We start from the raw sequence: 8,166 nt of genomic DNA, 5'->3' as shown, positions 1-8,166 counted from the left end.
TGAGATCATGATACATCTTGTTGCTACCAGGGTGCATGGAGAATTTTGAAAGGTGAGCTTCATCTAGTATCTTCTTTCTAAGCTCAGGGTCCTTGGGAACAACCAATCGATCTCCAAACCATAGAATTCCCTTGCTATCCTGTCGGAAACACTTGTATTTTTCTGCCTTTTGCTTGATCATATCTTTAATGACCTGAACACCCTTATCCTCAACCTGTGCCCTGACAATCTGTTCTTGCAATGTGGGCTCCACCGAGATATAGCTTAGTTTACCCGAAGAAACAACTTCCAGGTTCAGTTTGCACAACTCATCACACAGGGTGGTTACTCCCACATCCATGCTCATACAATTACACTGGGCCTTTCTGCTCAAGGCATCTGCCACAACATTGGCCTTACCCGGGTGGTAATGCACTTCTAAATCATAGTCCTTGATCAGCTCTAACCATCTCCTTTGCCTCATGTTCAGATCTGCCTGAGTGAAGATGTATTTGAGACTCTTGTGATCAGTGTAGACGTTACAGTGAGCCCCCATCAGGTAGTGTCTCCAAATCTTCAGAGCATGAACTACAGCTGCCAATTCTAGATCATGTGTAGGGTAGTTCTGCTCATGGGGCCTGAGTGCCCGGGAAGCATAAGCAATCACTCTGTTCTCTTGCATCAAGACACATCCCAAACCAGTACCAGAAGCATCACAATAAACTTCAAATGGCTTGGTGTTGTCAGGTTGGGCCAGCACTGGGGCTGTTGTCAAATGCTGCCTCAAGGTATGGAAGGCATCTTCACACTTTTGGCTCCACTCAAATTTGACTCCCTTCTTCAACAGCTCAGTCATTGGCTTGGCAATTCTGGAGAAATCCGGAATAAATCGTCGATAATACCCTGCCAATCCGAGAAAACTCCGAATCTGCTTCACTGTAGCCGGGGGTTTCCATTCCATTACCTCTTGCACCTTCTCAGGATCAACTGATATCCCATCCTGAGAAATTGTGTGACCCAAGAATTTAATCTCCTTCAGCCAGAACTCACATTTAGATAGCTTAGCATAAAGATGATGATCGCGCAGTCGTTGAAGCATAATGTGCAGGTGCTCAGCATGTTCGTCTTCATTTTTGGAATAAACCAGAATATCATCAATGAAGACAACCACGAACTTATCCAATTCTGGCATAAACACTGAATTCATCAGGTACATGAAATAAGCCGGGGCATTGGTCAGCCCAAAAGACATCACCAGAAACTCATACAGTCCATATCTGGTAGAGAAAGCCGTCTTGGGAATATCGCTAGCGCGGATCTTGATCTGATGGTATCCTGAGCGAAGGTCTATCTTGGAGAATACCTTGGCTCCAACCAACTGATCAAACAGAACATCAATGTGAGGCAACGGGTATTTGTTCTTAATAGTCACCGCATTGAGAGGACGGTAGTCAACACACATCCTCAAACTCTCATCCTTTTTCTTCACAAATAATGCTGGACATCCCCATGGTGAAGTGCTTGGACGAATAAACCCCTTGTCCAACAACTCTTGCAATTGTTTCTTCAATTCTGCCAATTCCGCGGGAGGCATCCTATAGGGTCTCTTGGAGATAGGAGCGGTCCCGGGTTGCAATTCGATGGCGAACTCAATATCTCGGTCAGGTGGCATTCCTGGCAATTCATCTGGAAAAACATCCGGATAGTCACAGACCACTGGGATCTTTTCCACTGGGGATTCTAACATAACAAAGGCACAAGAACGGGTACAACCCTGGTCAGGTAAGAATAGTGTGGTCTCACCACAAGTTGGTGAGTGCACCTCAATGGCTCTGGCTGCAATATCCATAATTGCTTGGTGCCTGGTCAACCAGTCAGCTCCCAATATAATATCCACACTATCCAACCCCATTATCATTAGGGTAGTTTTGAATATGAGACTACCCAGCTTAATTGGTACGTGCCTACAGATCTGATAGGAGGCAACCCTGCCTCCTGGTGTTGAGATTGTAATACCCCCATTGGTGTGGTGAAAAGGCAATTGGCACTTGGCACAAAATTTGGTACTGATAAAACTGTGTGATGCACCAGAATCAAAAAGAACAATAGCAGGATAATTCAAAACTGTAAAGATACCAGTCAAGACGGGTGCTCCCTCTGGGATATCAGCCATGGTGGTGAAGTTCAGCCTGCCCTGCCTCACTTGCATCTTCTGTCTCTTGCCTTGGTTCTGATTGACATTCTGCCCCTGCCTCTGCTGGTTCCTGGGGCAATTCTTGGCATAATGCCCAGTATTGCCACAAGTGAAGCACCTGTTGTCATTGGCTTGGCGGTACTGCTGCTGCTGATTATTCCGCTGTGCTGGAAATTGGTTGCGGTTGGGTGCCTGCTGCTGCTGTTGCTGAGGTCGGATTACCCATCGCCCTTGCTGCTGCTGGGGCCCCCTGCCCTGGGTGTCGGACACAATTCTGAAGCGCTGTGGCTGAGCTGAAGGTCCTGCCACAGGGGTCTTCCTCTTCTTCTCTGCCTGCCTAGCTGTAATGCAGTCCTCTTGGGAGATAGCCACGTTGACCAACTCATTGTAGTTGTTGGCCCTGACGGTGTTGAGACGATCCCGGAGCTTAGTGCTGAGCCCCCTTCTGAATCTGTCCCTCTTCTTCTCATCTGTATCTGCATGATATCCCGCGTACTGGCACAAGTCATTAAAGGCCTGGGCATACTGCAACACTGTCCTGTTGCCCTGAGTGAGTGCCAAGAACTCATTGAGTTTCCTGTCCATGATCCCGGCTGGTATATGGTGTCCTCTGAAAGCTGCCTTGAACTCCCTCCACTCCACCTCTCGGTCCTCTGGCTGCATAGCAAGAAAATGATCCCACCAAGTCCTTGCAGGCCCGCGAAGCTGCTGGGTGGCGAACCTGACTTTGGTGACCTCTGAGCAAGCTCCATGGAGCAGTGGAAATTTGGATTCCACCACTCGCAGCCATACATCTGCATCAAGTGGGTCCTCCGCCCTTGTGAACAATGGAGGCTGGGTGCTGAGGAATTCCTGATAGGTGGCCGCCGCGGGGTGACCCTGATGGTCTCCACCACCATAATGCTGAGGCGGTGGCTGACGCTGAGCCAGCTGCCTCAGGATCTCATTCTGCTGAGCCATGAGCTCCTGCAGAGTGGGAGGTGGTGGCGGCGGTGGAGGAACGCGCTCGTTCTGACCACGACGCTGCCTCCCGGCCATCTGAAAAGCACATACTTACTTAACACCACAGTTCCAATGTCAAGATTTTATCAGGGAAAAAGTTAAAACAGCATGATAGGCTCTAACTTCAACAAAAGGGAGTTTAAAGAGGCATAAAGTTTTCCTTCCAAATTTAAACTGATAATAGCACCTATCAAACAAGCTCCCAAGAGAGTTTAACACGGTTACATCAAATTGTTCCAAAATGACTCAACTCTACCTAGCCTAGTACCCTAAGGGTGCAAAAGCTAAGCTAGCTGCGAGGAGTCCGACTGTCCAACTTCTAAGCCTACCCTGGACACCTAGTGAGCGAACGAAGCAACACTTGACTCGGGGGAAGGTGGTCTTCCCGAGCCAGCAGTGTCCACACTGGAGGCAGGCTCATCTCCGCCCTCAATGTCGACGTCCTTGTTGGCCTCCTGGTCCTGGATCTCTTGGTGATGCATGTCCAGGTGCTCGTTAGCCTCAGCAAGCTGCTGCTGAGTGTTAATGAGCTGATCCTCGAGAACCTCGATGGTGTTCTCTCGGGTGCCTACCAGCTCCTCCAACTCCTGAATATCAGTGGATAGCTGCTCCACCTGCAAGTCCTTCTCCACCATCTCTTGAGACAAGTCAACCACGAGCTCCTCTCTGTTATCCAGTGTGATCTTTGTTGCCTCCAGTAGTGCCATCAGATGGGACATTGCCTCACCGCGCATCACCTGCAGACGGTACAGAGCATTCATGCACCGTACTGTCAAATGCGCAGTCTGTCCTGGGTAGATGGCCCAGATGTCCTTGGCATGCTCCACCCGATCCTTCCACATTGGGTCGTCCTCCTTCTTAGCGGGGAACAAGCCAATGGGGTGGGTAGCCAGCTCCAAGGGATGGAATCCACAGAAAGTAGTCAATCCATGCAGAGCGATCGCCTCGATCGTATCCTCTGCTCGGTATCCGAAAGACTCTGAGTCCAGGGAGCGCCACCCTGGCTGCAGGGGATGAGGCTCCAAGGTCATCCTCACCCGACAGCGAGGCACTCGGTGCTTCTCGAACTGCTGCACCGCGTACTGAGGGGTTGTCGTGTATCCGGCCCCCTGAAGTACTTCCCACAAAATGCGGGGAAAGCCCTCTCGTGCGAGTCCGTCAGTGTGGGTCAGTGCATTTCCGTCATCGGGGGATCCGTGGGAAGTCATCTGTGTATGGTTAAGCGTAAGTAAAAGAAAAAGAATTATAAAAAGAACAAGAAAAAGTAAAACTCAGCCTTTCTCTAGTTAAGTAAAAAGGCACTAGGGACCTAGTTAGTGGTTATCTTGTTTTTAAGTTCTTTACTCAGTTATCCATTGCTAGTTATGAATGCATGCATGCTCGTCCTGAACGACCTCGCAATAATATAAAAGGAATAGGGAGGAACTCCCACCCTGTAAAAGTGGCCTGTAGGGCCTAGTTACTTAGCCACCTAGCTACCCTTCTATTACCCTAAGGCTTCACGGCCTAGGTCTATCCTGCTCGTCCTACTATCTATCTAACCTTGTTTCTATCAAGTTTTATTTAGAAAATCGATGGTATTTACATTTTATTGATTCCTCTGTGGTGGTACAAGCTCCGATACCAGCTGTGGCGGAACTGCCCGAATTATTCCAACTTAAGTGCCCAAATCCCGCCTCAGAGGCTAGACCACACTTAAATGGGAATAACCCGTCAATCCCTCGGATCTAGTCCGACACGGCCACTGACAGGATCAAGTACCATAATCTCACTCGAAGGTGAGTCACAGAGCAAATACAATAAAGCATAAAACCATTCATGTCACAATGTTAAATTATTACATCACCATCATCATCATCGGAGTTTTTGCAAAAGTAGCCATCATTGTTCGAAGTGCAGCGGAATAAAACTAACGGTTATCAAACAGAGAGATGGGGAAGCCTGTCCCATCACTCCTCATGCTCCTCCTCGGCTGAGGCAGGGTCCCACTCAACAGTCCAACCCGGTGGCAAGGTGGACGGCCAAGTTATCCCAGCAACCATCTCCTCCAGAGAACCTGTAAAAATTATGCCACAAGCAAGGCTGAGTATACTAATACTCAGCTAGACTTACCCGGTGTGAGGAGTCTACTCCTCTACCTCTAGACATGCAGCTGTTTGGCTGTGGGGTTTGGTTGCCAAAAGCACTAGCTGAGTTTCTAAATCAAGATTTTAACTTAGTCAAAATTAAGTGTGACTCTCTTAAGGCTAAAAGTGAACTATCTACTCATACATGGTAACAAGCATTATTAACAATCAACATCTTATCTCAACTCATCATACTTCCACTTATTACTCAATGTAGCAGCATGGATCAAGCAGTCTCATTAACTGCGAGAAGCAGACGATTCGAATCGAGTTTTTATCCTTGCAAGGTAAACCTAAACACACGACATGTAGGGGCACTCCGTCCCCACACACGTCAACCGTCCCCATCGATTCCCCGTCAGCAGATCAGGGCTCACCGCCTTGGCGTACAATGCCTCACTGACCCCGACTGGCCGTCGTGCAGTGACCGCACTTGTACCCACCATAACCGGAATGGGAGACCTCGTCTCAGGTCGCGTGAGGGGTAAAGTCCACTGCCAGGTTCAATCAGGTACTAGGCTTACCGATTTACCATATTTCTCGGCATGTGCTTAGTACGTTCAAACGCTTGACTCACGGTACCACACCTTAATCCTTATTCCATTTTCCATCTCGTAGACAATCAATCCCCATGGATTGTTGTCCACCAACTAGTATCATGACAGTGTGAAAGTGGGTACAATCAATTTCCTGATCTCGCGCGAGTGCTAGAAAAATCACTCGTCTTCTACCGAGATCCTAATTAAGTAAAGCAACTACTCGACCTATCATACTAGTATTCATCTCAATGGGATTCCTGAGATCATGCAACTAGGGTTTCAAACAATTCCTACACTTAAGTGCACAATCAATCCTACAAGCATTAAGTGAAGTAAAATAGTATAATAACAGGTTATGCATAAAACCGGGGCTTGCCTTCCAAGGCTGTGGCAGGCAGGTCCTCTGGTGCAGGCTCGGGTGCTGGATCTGGGGCTACCTCCTGAGCAGCTCCTTGCTCCGGCACGAGGATGTACTCTCCGTCAGCAAGATTACAGTCTATCGAAATGCAATGAACATGTATGTCATGATTATGCAGGATTTAATAATATTATGCTAAAGAGAACTAAGTTAAGAAGTAACTTAGGGTTTTCTTAGTCATGCGGGGCTTCCAGTGGGTTAGGTTTAATACTCCTTAGGCTTGGGTTTTCAGTGAGGATAACATAGTGGATTGGTATTACCTTGATACATTTTAGTGGACAGATTACAAGGGTTTTGGGATAACATTAATTCACATTATTCATTTTCCTTTCCTTGATTTCCATTTAGGGTTTCTAGGGTAGGTTTGAACTACAACAGGGTTTTAATAATTTTCAAAAATTCTGTAAAAATTACAGTGGGTTACCACTGGCTATTCTAGCTTGCTTTAAGAATTTGAGGCTTAAAGTATAAAAGTTAGGTTTTAAACAAAAATAACAAAAGTTAGGCAAAATGGGCCACTTCACACTACACCTCTTAGTTGGGGGTAGGTTCTGCCCTAAAGGTTATTTTTGTTGGCATCCTATGGTAATAATAGGCCTCTGGGCTAAAAATCACAGAAAACTAAGGGGTGGTTATTTAGTTATGCTTTTCTTAAGTTTAATGCCAAAAAGGCACTTTCTACTACATTATTATTTGAAAAATGTCAAACAGCAGATTTCATATTTTTCCTAAGTTCTCTCTAATAAAACAATAGTCATCCCAAGGGTGGGGGTGTTTTTTCCTTGGGGTTATTTTTGTAGAATTTTTCTAAGTTTCACTTGTTTTATTAAAATAAAAGATATCTTACTTATTTTACACTAAAACAGGGTATGATATATTTTTCCAGTGAACTATATGGAAGAAGTAACCTAACAAAAATAGAGGTACTCTCTGGTTCATTAATTTAATTACATTTTCTATTTTTCTTATCCTTAAGCATATTATAGAACAAAGGGTAAAACTAACTTAAATGGAGTGGACAGAGAGGTTTAACATTTTTACTTGGTCTAGTAGGTAGATATAAGTTTCTCCAAATTTTTCTAACCCTGGTCAAACAATATTCCTATTTTTCCTCCTAATATTGGGTTTTGAGTGGTTTCCTTATTTAATCCTAAACTTCAGAAAGAAATACAGAAGCTATGGGTTCTATTATTTTTCTCTGATAGCTCATAAATTTCTGAATCTAGCAAAATTGGTTTGAACATTTTTGGATGATTATTCTGCAAGTTATGCATTTACTTAGCTATCTGTTTTAACAAAAGAAAAGAAATTCGAAAATAGAAAAAGAAAACGTGTTTACGCCGAGGCCCCTGGGGTTTTTCCTTTTCTTTTCTCACAGAACAGCCCTTGGTCCACTATTGGCTTGAGTCACTGACATTGCGCAAAGCCCCCTGGATTTAACTAAAATCTAACCCGCGCTCCCTGACCGGCTTAAACAGTGCCCGCGGCACATTTTACGGCGGTGAGGCTTACCGGCGGCAGTAGAGCTCCGGTGGGGTGGTTAGTGACGTCCGGGAGGTCGCAACGGTCACGCCGAGGTGCGGGTCGGTGTCGGAGGTGGTCGGAGCTATCCTGGCCACGAGCACAGGCGGCGGGGGTCGTCGGCGGCTCCTGCTCCGGCCAAACCACGGCGGCATAGATCAATTAGGGTGCACGAGGAGCTTCACAGGGTGACACAGAGGCCATACGCGCAAGGAATTGGAAAACGGTGCAGGGGCTTACCCGGTCCACGTGCGCCGGCGGGTTCTTGAACTCCGGTGAGCGCGATTGGGCTACTCCGGTGATGCGGGTCCCTGGGTCAAGCTTGAGCAAGACTCACGGCTTCACCAGGAAGCTCTCTGAGGGCTTGGATCGCACGGAGGAGGATGG

The sequence above is a fragment of the Zea mays genome, chromosome 2, assembly GCF_902167145.1.
Source record: "Zea mays cultivar B73 chromosome 2, Zm-B73-REFERENCE-NAM-5.0, whole genome shotgun sequence".
In the NCBI taxonomy this organism is placed as follows: Eukaryota; Viridiplantae; Streptophyta; class Magnoliopsida; order Poales; family Poaceae; genus Zea; species Zea mays.
The sequence above is the reverse complement of the archived record's forward strand: the minus strand, read 5'-3'. Positions refer to the sequence as shown.